This window comes from Procambarus clarkii, unplaced genomic scaffold, assembly GCF_040958095.1.
Source record: "Procambarus clarkii isolate CNS0578487 unplaced genomic scaffold, FALCON_Pclarkii_2.0 HiC_scaffold_122, whole genome shotgun sequence".
Taxonomy (NCBI): Eukaryota; Metazoa; Arthropoda; class Malacostraca; order Decapoda; family Cambaridae; genus Procambarus; species Procambarus clarkii.
In genome coordinates this window covers 258,364-270,296 of record NW_027189155.1, presented here as the reverse complement: position 1 = coordinate 270,296, position 11,933 = coordinate 258,364, and positions in this window count along the sequence as shown.

The following is an 11,933-nucleotide window of genomic DNA, read 5'->3' as shown; positions in this document are numbered from 1 at the left end:
GTCCTTGTGGGAGCTGAGCGTGGGGGAGGCACCCCCCCCCCTAGCTGGTCCTGTGTGGGAGCTGAGCGTGGGGGAGGCACCCCCCCCTAGCTGGTCCTGTGTGGGAGCTGAGCGTGGGGGAGGCACCCCCCCCCTAGCTGGTCCTGTGTGGGAGCTGAGCGTGGGGGAGGCACCCCCCCTAGCTGGTCCTGTGTGGGAGCTGAGCGTGGGGGAGGCACCCCCCCCCTAGCTGGTCCTGTGTGGGAGCTGAGCGTGGGGGAGGCACCCCCCCCCTAGCTGGTCCTGTGTGGGAGCTGAGCGTGGGGGAGGCACCCCCCCCCTAGCTGGTCCTGTGTGGGAGCTGAGCGTGGGGGAGGCCCCCCCCCTAGCTGGTCCTGTGTGGGAGCTGAGCGTGGGGGAGGCACCACCCCCCCCCTAGCTGGTCCTGTGTGGGAGCTGAGCGTGGGGGAGGCACCCCCCCCCCTAGCTGGTCCTGTGTGGGAGCTGAGCGTGGGGGAGGCACCCCCCCCCTAGCTGGTCCTGTGTGGGAGCTGAGCGTGGGGGAGGCACCCCCCCCCCTAGCTGGTCCTGTGTGGGAGCTGAGCGTGGGGGAGGCACCCCCCCCCTAGCTGGTCCTGTGTGGGAGCTGAGCGTGGGGGAGGCACCCCCCCCTAGCTGGTCCTGTGTGGGAGCTGAGCGTGGGGGAGGCACCCCCCCCCTAGCTGGTCCTGTGTGGGAGCTGAGCGTGGGGGAGGCACCCCCCCCCCTAGCTGGTCCTGTGTGGGAGCTGAGCGTGGGGGAGGCACCCCCCCCCTAGCTGGTCCTGTGTGGGAGCTGAGCGTGGGGGAGGCACCCCCCCCCTAGCTGGTCCTGTGTGGGAGCTGAGCGTGGGGGAGGCACCACCCTAGCTGGTCCTGTGTGGGAGCTGAGCGTGGGGGAGGCACCCCCCCCCTAGCTGGTCCTGTGTGGGAGCTGAGCGTGGGGGAGGCACCCCCCCCCCTAGCTGGTCCTGTGTGGGAGCTGAGCGTGGGGGAGGCACCCCCCCCTAGCTGGTCCTGTGTGGGAGCTGAGCGTGGGGGAGGCACCCCCCCTAGCTGGTCCTGTGGGAGCTGAGCGTGGGGGAGGCACCCCCCCCTAGCTGGTCCTGTGTGGGAGCTGAGCGTGGGGGAGGCACCACCCCCCCCTAGCTGGTCCTGTGTGGGAGCTGAGCGTGGGGGAGGCACCACCCCCCCCCCTAGCTGGTCCTGTGTGGGAGCTGAGCGTGGGGGAGGCACCCCCCCCCCTAGCTGGTCCTGTGTGGGAGCTGAGCGTGGGGGAGGCACCCCCCCCCTAGCTGGTCCTGTGTGGGAGCTGAGCGTGGGGGAGGCACCCCCCCCTAGCTGGTCCTGTGTGGGAGCTGAGCGTGGGGAGGCACCCCCCCCCTAGCTGGTCCTGTGTGGGAGCTGAGCGTGGGGGAGGCACCCCCCCCCCTAGCTGGTCCTGTGTGGGAGCTGAGCGTGGGGGAGGCACCACCCCCCCTAGCTGGTCCTGTGTGGGAGCTGAGCGTGGGGGAGGCACCCCCCCCCCTAGCTGGTCCTGTGTGGGAGCTGAGCGTGGGGGAGGCACCACCCCCCCCTAGCTGGTCCTGTGTGGGAGCTGAGCGTGGGGGAGGCACCACCCCCCCCCTAGCTGGTCCTGTGTGGGAGCTGAGCGTGGGGGAGGCACCCCCCCCCCTGGTCCTGTGTGGGAGCTGAGCGTGGGGGAGGCACCACCCCCCCCCTAGCTGGTCCTGTGTGGGAGCTGAGCGTGGGGGAGGCACCCCCCCCTAGCTGGTCCTGTGTGGGAGCTGAGCGTGGGGGAGGCACCCCCCCCCCTAGCTGGTCCTGTGTGGGAGCTGAGCGTGGGGGAGGCACCCCCCCCCCTAGCTGGTCCTGTGTGGGAGCTGAGCGTGGGGGAGGCACCCCCCCCCCTAGCTGGTCCTGTGTGGGAGCTGAGCGTGGGGGAGGCACCCCCCCCCTAGCTGGTCCTGTGTGGGAGCTGAGCGTGGGGGAGGCACCCCCCCCCCTAGCTGGTCCTGTGTGGGAGCTGAGCGTGGGGGAGGCACCCCCCCCTAGCTGGTCCTGTGTGGGAGCTGAGCGTGGGGGAGGCACCCCCCCCTAGCTGGTCCTGTGTGGGAGCTGAGCGTGGGGGAGGCACCCCCCCCCCTAGCTGGTCCTGTGTGGGAGCTGAGCGTGGGGGAGGCACCCCCCCCCCTAGCTGGTCCTGTGTGGGAGCTGAGCGTGGGGGAGGCACCCCCCCTAGCTGGTCCTGTGTGGGAGCTGAGCGTGGGGGAGGCACCCCCCTAGCTGGTCCTGTGTGGGAGCTGAGCGTGGGGAGGCACCCCCCCCCTAGCTGGTCCTGTGTGGGAGCTGAGCGTGGGGGAGGCACCACCCCCCCCCTAGCTGGTCCTGTGTGGGAGCTGAGCGTGGGGGAGGCACACCCCCCCCCTAGCTGGTCCTGTGTGGGAGCTGAGCGTGGGGGAGGCACCCCCCCCTAGCTGGTCCTGTGTGGGAGCTGAGCGTGGGGAGGCACCCCCCCCTAGCTGGTCCTGTGTGGGAGCTGAGCGTGGGGAGGCACCCCCCCCCTAGCTGGTCCTGTGTGGGAGCTGAGCGTGGGGGAGGCACCCCCCCCCTAGCTGGTCCTGTGTGGGAGCTGAGCGTGGGGGAGGCACCACCCCCCCCCTAGCTGGTCCTGTGTGGGAGCTGAGCGTGGGGGAGGCACCCCCCCCCTAGCTGTCCTGTGTGGGAGCTGAGCGTGGGGGAGGCACCCCCCCCTAGCTGGTCCTGTGTGGGAGCTGAGCGTGGGGGAGGCACCCCCCCCTAGCTGGTCCTGTGTGGGAGCTGAGCGTGGGGGAGGCACCACCCCCCCCCCTAGCTGGTCCTGTGTGGGAGCTGAGCGTGGGGGAGGCACCACCCCCCTAGCTGGTCCTGTGTGGGAGCTGAGCGTGGGGGAGGCACCACCCCCCCCTAGCTGGTCCTGTGTGGGAGCTGAGCGTGGGGGAGGCACCACCCCCCTAGCTGGTCCTGTGTGGGAGCTGAGCGTGGGGGGAGGCACCCCCCCCTAGCTGGTCCTGTGTGGGAGCTGAGCGTGGGGGAGGCACCACCCCCCCCCTAGCTGGTCCTGTGTGGGAGCTGAGCGTGGGGGAGGCACCACCCCCCTAGCTGGTCCTGTGTGGGAGCTGAGCGTGGGGGAGGCACCACCCCCCTAGCTGGTCCTGTGTGGGAGCTGAGCGTGGGGGAGGCACCCCCCCCCCCTAGCTGGTCCTGTGTGGGAGCTGAGCGTGGGGGAGGCACCCCCCCCTAGCTGGTCCTGTGTGGGAGCTGAGCGTGGGGGAGGCACCACCCCCCCCCCTAGCTGGTCCTGTGTGGAGCTGAGCGTGGGGAGGCACCCCCCCCCTAGCTGGTCCTGTGTGGGAGCTGAGCGTGGGGGAGGCACCCCCCCCTAGCTGGTCCTGTGTGGGAGCTGAGCGTGGGGGAGGCACCACCCCCCCCTAGCTGGTCCTGTGTGGGAGCTGAGCGTGGGGGAGGCACCACCCCCCCCTAGCTGGTCCTGTGTGGGAGCTGAGCGTGGGGGAGGCACCCCCCCCTAGCTGGTCCTGTGTGGGAGCTGAGCGTGGGGGAGGCACCCCCCCCCTAGCTGGTCCTGTGTGGGAGCTGAGCGTGGGGGAGGCACCCCCCCCCTAGCTGGTCCTGTGTGGGAGCTGAGCGTGGGGGAGGCCCCCCCCCCTAGCTGGTCCTGTGTGGGAGCTGAGCGTGGGGGAGGCACCACCCCCCCCTAGCTGGTCCTGTGTGGGAGCTGAGCGTGGGGGAGGCACCCCCCCCCCTAGCTGGTCCTGTGTGGGAGCTGAGCGTGGGGGAGGCACCCCCCCCCTAGCTGGTCCTGTGTGGGAGCTGAGCGTGGGGAGGCACCCCCCCCCCTAGCTGGTCCTGTGTGGGAGCTGAGCGTGGGGGAGGCACCCCCCCCCCTAGCTGGTCCTGTGTGGGAGCTGAGCGTGGGGGAGGCACCCCCCCCTAGCTGGTCCTGTGTGGGAGCTGAGCGTGGGGGAGGCACCCCCCCCCTAGCTGGTCCTGTGTGGGAGCTGAGCGTGGGGGAGGCACCCCCCCCCTAGCTGGTCCTGTGTGGGAGCTGAGCGTGGGGGAGGCACCCCCCCCCTAGCTGGTCCTGTGTGGGAGCTGAGCGTGGGGGAGGCACCACCCCCCCCCTAGCTGGTCCTGTGTGGGAGCTGAGCGTGGGGGAGGCACCCCCCTAGCTGGTCCTGTGTGGGAGCTGAGCGTGGGGGAGGCACCCCCCCCTAGCTGGTCCTGTGTGGGAGCTGAGCGTGGGGGAGGCACCCCCCCCCTAGCTGGTCCTGTGTGGGAGCTGAGCGTGGGGGAGGCACCACCCCCCCCCTAGCTGGTCCTGTGTGGGAGCTGAGCGTGGGGGAGGCACCCCCCCTAGCTGGTCCTGTGGGAGCTGAGCGTGGGGGAGGCACACCCCCTAGCTGGTCCTGTGTGGGAGCTGAGCGTGGGGGAGGCACCCCCCCCCTAGCTGGTCCTGTGTGGGAGCTGAGCGTGGGGGAGGCACCACCCCCCCCCTAGCTGGTCCTGTGTGGGAGCTGAGCGTGGGGGAGGCACACCCCCCCCTAGCTGGTCCTGTGTGGGAGCTGAGCGTGGGGGAGCACCCCCCCTAGCTGGTCCTGTGTGGGAGCTGAGCATGGGGGAGGCACCCCCCCCCTAGCTGGTCCTGTGTGGGAGCTGAGCGTGGGGAGGCACCCCCCCCCCTAGCTGGTCCTGTGTGGGAGCTGAGCGTGGGGAGGCACCACCCCCCCCCCTAGCTGGTCCTGTGTGGGAGCTGAGCGTGGGGGAGGCAGCACCCCCCCCCTAGCTGGTCCTGTGTGGGAGCTGAGCGTGGGGGAGGCACCCCCCCCTAGCTGGTCCTGTGTGGGAGCTGAGCGTGGGGGAGGCACCCCCCCCCTAGCTGGTCCTGTGTGGGAGCTGAGCGTGGGGAGGCCCCCCCCCCTAGCTGGTCCTGTGTGGGAGCTGAGCGTGGGGGAGGCACCCCCCCCTAGCTGGTCCTGTGTGGGAGCTGAGCGTGGGGGAGGCACCCCCCCCCCTAGCTGGTCCTGTGTGGGAGCTGAGCGTGGGGGAGGCACCACCCCCCTAGCTGGTCCTGTGTGGGAGCTGAGCGTGGGGGAGGCACCCCCCCCCTAGCTGGTCCTGTGTGGGAGCTGAGCGTGGGGGAGGCACCCCCCCCCTAGCTGGTCCTGTGTGGGAGCTGAGCGTGGGGAGGCACCCCCCCCCCTAGCTGGTCCTTGTGGGAGCTGAGCGTGGGGGAGGCACACCCCCTAGCTGGTCCTGTGTGGGAGCTGAGCGTGGGGGAGGCACCACCCCCCCTAGCTGGTCCTGTGTGGGAGCTGAGCGTGGGGGAGGCACCCCCCCCCCCTAGCTGGTCCTGTGTGGGAGCTGAGCGTGGGGGAGGCACCCCCCCCTAGCTGGTCCTGTGTGGGAGCTGAGCGTGGGGGAGGCACCACCCCCCCTAGCTGGTCCTGTGTGGGAGCTGAGCGTGGGGGAGGCACCCCCCCCCTAGCTGGTCCTTGTGGGAGCTGAGCGTGGGGAGGCACCCCCCCCTAGCTGGTCCTGTGTGGGAGCTGAGCGTGGGGGAGGCACCACCCCCCCCTAGCTGGTCCTGTGTGGGAGCTGAGCGTGGGGGAGGCACCACCCCCCCCCTAGCTGGTCCTGTGGGAGCTGAGCGTGGGGGAGGCACCACCCCCCCTCCAGCTGGTCCTGTGTGGGAGCTGAGCGTGGGGGAGGCACCACACCCCCCCCCAAGCTGGTCCTGTGTGGGAGCTGAGCGTGGGGGAGGCACCCCCCCCCTAGCTGTCCTGTGTGGGAGCTGAGCGTGGGGGAGGCACCACCCCCCCTAGCTGGTCCTGTGTGGGAGCTGAGCGTGGGGAGGCACCCCCCCCCCTAGCTGGTCCTGTGTGGGAGCTGAGCGTGGGGAGGCACCACCCCCCCCCTAGCTGGTCCTGTGTGGGAGCTGAGCGTGGGGGAGGCACCACCCCCCCCCTAGCTGGTCCTGTGTGGGAGCTGAGCGTGGGGGAGGCACCCCCCCCCTAGCTGGTCCTGTGTGGGGCTGAGCATGGGGGAGGCACCACCCCCCCCCCTAGCTGGTCCTGTGTGGGAGCTGAGCGTGGGGGAGGCACCACCCCCCTAGCTGGTCCTGTGTGGGAGCTGAGCGTGGGGGAGGCACCACCCCCCCTAGCTGGTCCTGTGTGGAGCTGAGCGTGGGGGAGGCACCCCCCCCTAGCTGGTCCTGTGTGGGAGCTGAGCGTGGGGGAGGCACCCCCCCCCTAGCTGGTCCTGTGTGGGAGCTGAGCGTGGGGGAGGCACCCCCCCCCTAGCTGGTCCTGTGTGGAGCTGAGCGTGGGGGAGGCACCCCCCCCCTAGCTGGTCCTGTGTGGGAGCTGAGCGTGGGGGAGGCACCCCCCCCCCTAGCTGGTCCTGTGTGGGAGCTGAGCGTGGGGGAGGCACCCCCCCCCTAGCTGGTCCTGTGTGGGAGCTGAGCGTGGGGGAGGCACCCCCCCTAGCTGGTCCTGTGTGGGAGCTGAGTGTGGGGGAGGCACACCCCCCCCCTAGCTGGTCCTGTGTGGGAGCTGAGCGTGGGGGAGGCACCACCCCCCCCCCTAGCTGGTCCTGTGTGGGAGCTGAGCGTGGGGGAGCACCACCCCCCCCCAGCTGGTCCTGAGTGGGAGCTGAGCGTGGGGGAGGCACCACCCCCCTAGCTGGTCCTGTGTGGGAGCTGAGCGTGGGGGAGGCACCCCCCCCCCTAGCTGGTCCTGTGTGGGAGCTGAGCGTGGGGGAGGCACCACCCCCCCCTAGCTGGTCCTGTGTGGGTGCTGAGCGTGGGGGAGGCACCCCCCCCCCTAGCTGGTCCTGTGTGGGAGCTGAGCGTGGGGGAGGCACCCCCCCCCTAGCTGGTCCTGTGTGGGAGCTGAGCGTGTGGGGAGGCACCCCCCACTAGCTGGTCCTGTGCGGGTGCTGAGCGTGTGGGAGGCACCCCCCCTCTGTGGGAACCGACCTGTGAGATTTATATTTATTTAATTTATATGAATTTATATAGAATTTATATTTACGTTAATTTGTATACTTCGATAGCAATTTGTATGATGATAAGTGGACTGTATTTCTGCAATAATCTCATAATCTCACAAATCGATCCTCTACACATTAGGGGGGGGTTATATTAAATTTATATATATGCTGCCAATGAAACTACAGTATTAACTACACATTGAAGAGGTTCCTTATCTTATTGTACAGCAGGCCTTAGTCCACCAGGTATAACCAGGATGTAGACACCAAATTATCCTCTTGGAGGTAGCTTCCATCACCCAGTAACTGGTACACAAAGCATGCTTCCTCGTCTTGACCTGTCAAAAGGGCGCTAGCTGTAAAGCCAGAATCCTAATATATGACAGCTATATCAGAGAAAACACTGTACAAGGAACCATAAAGACCTGGCTTAATTACCTTTAGTATGAGGCGATCTCGTGCTCTAACAGGCCCACCCTACCTAATGACATTAATGGCCACAAATGATAGATAAATGGGTTTCGGCAGAACACTTAACTTGTATTTGTTGACAGCGTGTTGATGATGGTATACCTTTGGTTTCCATAACACTTCGTCCAAGTAAAATTAACAGGAGCCGAACTGCTCCCATGCCTCTGGTCTCAGTTCAATAACATTGGCTGACCACTACCTCACAACTGACCCTACTGGCCTACATTGTCCAGATGACAGTAAGTGATAGAAGGGTCACATTTACTCTATTTTAATATTGATAATTAAGTTAATTTATATGAGATGTTTTTATGATGGTAAAGTCCAAAGACTAATGTATTTAAGAATAATTCCCACCATACTAGGTGGTGAATTTATAATAGTATGTGGTAATGATATCCCGTTTTCTATAGACGGTAATTCCATTACAATTTACATTTTCTATTGGTAACTTATTTATACAATATAGCAGCAATATTATCTGTCTGTATGATATTACTAAATAGTGTCGGATTTTCCGATACCCTCCTAGCTGGTCCTGTGTGGGACCTGAGCGTGGGGGAGGCACCCCCCCCCCTCTAGCTGATCCTGTGTGGGAGCTGAGCGTGGGGGAGGCACCAACCCCCCCCCCTAGCTGGTCCTGTGTGGGAGCTGAGCGTGGGGGAGGCACCACCCCCCCCCTAGCTGGTCCTGTGTGGGAGCTGAGCGTGGGGGAGGCACCCCCCCCCCCTAGCTGGTCCTGTGTGGGAGCTGAGCGTGGGGGAGGCACCCACCCCCCCTAGCTGGTCCTGTGTGGGAGCTGAGCGTGGGGGAGGCACCACCCCCCCCTAGCTGGTCCTGTGTGGGAGCTGAGCGTGGGGGAGGCACCACCCCCCCCCTAGCTGGTCCTGTGTGGGAGCTGAGCGTGGGGGAGGCACCACCCCCCCCTAGCTGGTCCTGTGTGGGAGCTGAGCGTGGGGGAGGCACCACCCCCCCCCCTAGCTGGTCCTGTGTGGGGAGCTGAGCGTGGGGGAGGCACCACCCCCCCCCCTAGCTGGTCCAGTTTGGGAGCTGAGCGTGGGGGAGGCACACCCCCCCCCCTAGCTGGTCCTGTGTGGGAGCTGAGCGTGGGGGAGGCACCACCCCCCCCCCTATCTGGTCCTGTGTGGGAGCTGAGCGTGGGGGAGGCACCACCACCCCCCTAGCTGGTCCTTGTGTGGGAGCTGAGCGTGGGGGAGGCACCCCCCCCCCCTAGCTGGTCCTGTGTGGGAGCTGAGCGTGGGGGAGGCACCACCCCCCCCCTAGCTGGTCCTGTGTGGGAGCTGAGCGTGGGGGAGGCACCACCCCCCCCCCTAGCTGGTCCTGTGTGGGAGCTGAGCGTGGGGGAGGCACCACCCCCCCCCTAGCTGGTCCTGTGTGGGAGCTGAGCGTGGGGGAGGCACCCCCCCCCTAGCTGGTCCTGTGTGGGAGCTGAGCGTGGGGGAGGCACCACCCCCCCCTAGCTGGTCCTGTGTGGGAGCTGAGCGTGGGGGGAGGCACCCCCCCCCCTAGCTGGTCCTGTGTGGAGCTGAGCGTGGGGGAGGCACCCCCCCCCCTAGCTGGTCCTGTGTGGGAGCTGAGCGTGGGGGAGGCACCCCCCCCCCTAGCTGGTCCTGTGTGGGAGCTGAGCGTGGGGGAGGCACCCCCCCCCCTAGCTGGTCCTGGTGGGAGCTGAGCGTGGGGGAGGCACCCCCCCCCTAGCTGGTCCTGTGTGGGAGCTGAGCGTGGGGGAGGCACCACCCCCCCCTAGCTGGTCCTGTGTGGGAGCTGAGCGTGGGGGAGGCACCCACCCCCCTAGCTGGTCCTGTGTGGGAGCTGAGCGTGGGGGAGGCACACCCCCCCCTAGCTGGTCCTGTGTGGGAGCTGAGCGTGGGGGAGGCACCACCCCCCCTAGCTGGTCCTGTGTGGGAGCTGAGCGTGGGGGAGGCACCCCCCCCCCCTAGATGGTCCGTGTGGGAGCTGAGCGTGGGGGAGGCACCCCCCCCCCTAGCTGGTCCTGTGTGGGAGCTGAGCGTGGGGGAGGCACCCCCCCCCTAGCTGGTCCTGTGTGGGAGCTGAGCGTGGGGGAGGCACCCCCCCCCCCTAGCTGGTCCTGTGTGGGAGCTGAGCGTGGGGGAGGCACCCCCCCCCCCTAGCTGGTCCTGTGTGGGAGCTGAGCGTGGGGGAGGCACCCCCCCCCCTAGCTGGTCCTGTGTGGGAGCTGAGCGTGGGGGAGGCACCCCCCCCCCTAGCTGGTCCTGTGTGGGAGCTGAGCGTGGGGAGGCACCCCCCCCCTAGCTGGTCCTGTGTGGGAGCTGAGCGTGGGGGAGGCACCACCCCCCTAGCTGGTCCTGTGTGGGAGCTGAGCGTGGGGGAGGCACCCACCCCCCCCTAGCTGGTCCTGTGTGGGAGCTGAGCGTGGGGGAGGCACCAACCCCCCTAGCTGGTCCTGTGTGGGAGCTGAGCGTGGGGAGGCACCACCCCCCTAGCTGGTCTGTGTGGGAGCTGAGCGTGGGGGAGGCACCACCCCCCCTAGCTGGTCCTGTGTGGGAGCTGAGCGTGGGGGAGGCACCCCCCCCCCTAGCTGGTCCTGTGTGGGAGCTGAGCGTGGGGGAGGCACCACCCCCCCTAGCTGGTCCTGTGTGGGAGCTGAGCGTGGGGGAGGCACCCCCCCCCCCCTAGCTGGTCCTGTGTGGGAGCTGAGCGTGGGGGAGGCACCCCCCCCCCCCTAGCTGGTCCTGTGTGGGAGCTGAGCGTGGGGGAGGCACCCCCCCCCCCTAGCTGGTCCTGTGTGGGAGCTGAGCGTGGGGAGGCACCACCCCCCCCTAGCTGGTCCTGTGTGGGAGCTGAGCGTGGGGGAGGCACCACCCCCCCTAGCTGGTCCTGTGTGGGAGCTGAGCGTGGGGGAGGCACCCCCCCCCCCTAGCTGGTCCTGTGTGGGAGCTGAGCGTGGGGGAGGCACCACCCCCCCTAGCTGGTCCTGTGTGGGAGCTGAGCGTGGGGGAGGCACCACCCCCCCCCTAGCTGGTCCTGTGTGGGAGCTGAGCGTGGGGGAGGCACCCCCCCCTAGCTGGTCCTGTGTGGGGAGCTGAGCGTGGGGGAGGCACCCCCCCCCCTAGCTGGTCCTGTGTGGGAGCTGAGCGTGGGGGAAGGCACCACCCCCCCCCTAGCTGGTCCTGTGTGGGAGCTGAGCGTGGGGGAGGCACCCCCCCCCCTAGCTGGTCCTGTGTGGGAGCTGAGCGTGGGGGAGGCACCCCCCCCCCTAGCTGGTCCTGTGTGGGAGCTGAGCGTGGGGGAGGCACCACCCCCCCCTAGCTGGTCCTGTGTGGGAGCTGAGCGTGGGGGAGGCAACACCCCCCCTAGCTGGTCCTGTGTGGAAGCTGAGCGTGGGGGAGGCACCCCCCCCCCCTAGCTGGTCCTGTGTGGGAGCTGAGCGTGGGGGGAGGCACCCCCCCCCCTAGCTGGTCCTGTGTGGGAGCTGAGCGTGGGGGAGGCACCCCCCCCCCCTAGCTGGTCCTGTGTGGGAGCTGAGCGTGGGGGAGGCACCCCCCCCCTAGCTGGTCCTGTGTGGGAGCTGAGCGTGGGGGAGGCACCACCCCCCCTAGCTGGTCCTGTGTGGGAGCTGAGCGTGGGGGAGGCACCCCCCCCCTAGATGGTCCTGTGTGGGAAGCTGAGCGTGGGGGAGGCACCACCCCCCCTAGCTGGGTCCTGTGTGGGAGCTGAGCGTGGGGGAGGCACCCCCCCCCTAGATGGTCCTGTGTGGGAGCTGAGCGTGGGGGAGGCACCCCCCCCCTAGCTGGTCCTGTGTGGGAGCTGAGCGTGGGGGAGGCACCCCCCCCCTAGCTGGTCCTGTGTGGGAGCTGAGCGTGGGGGAGGCACCCCCCCCCCTAGCTGGTCCTGTGTGGGAGCTGAGCGTGGGGGAGGCACCCCCCCCCTAGCTGGTCCTGTGTGGGAGCTGAGCGTGGGGGAGGCACCACCCCCCCTAGCTGGTCCTGTGTGGGAGCTGAGCGTGGGGGAGGCACCACCCCCCCCTAGCTGGTCCTGTGTGGGAGCTGAGCGTGGGGGAGGCACCCCCCCCCCTAGCTGGGTCTGTTGTGGGAGCTGAGCGTGGGGGAGGCACCACCCCCCCTAGCTGGTCCTGTGTGGGAGCTGAGCGTGGGGGAGGCACCCCCCCCCTAGCTGGTCCTGTGTGGGAGCTGAGCGTGGGGGAGGCACCACCCCCCCTAGCTGGTCCCTGTGTGGCGAGCTGAGCGTGGGGGAGGCACCACCCCCCTAGCTGGTCCTGTGTGGGAGCTGAGCGTGGGGGAGGCACCCCCCCCCTAGATGGTTCCTGTGTGGGAGCTGAGCGTGGGGGAGGCACCCCCCCCCCTAGCTGGTCCTGTGTGGGAGCTGAGCGTG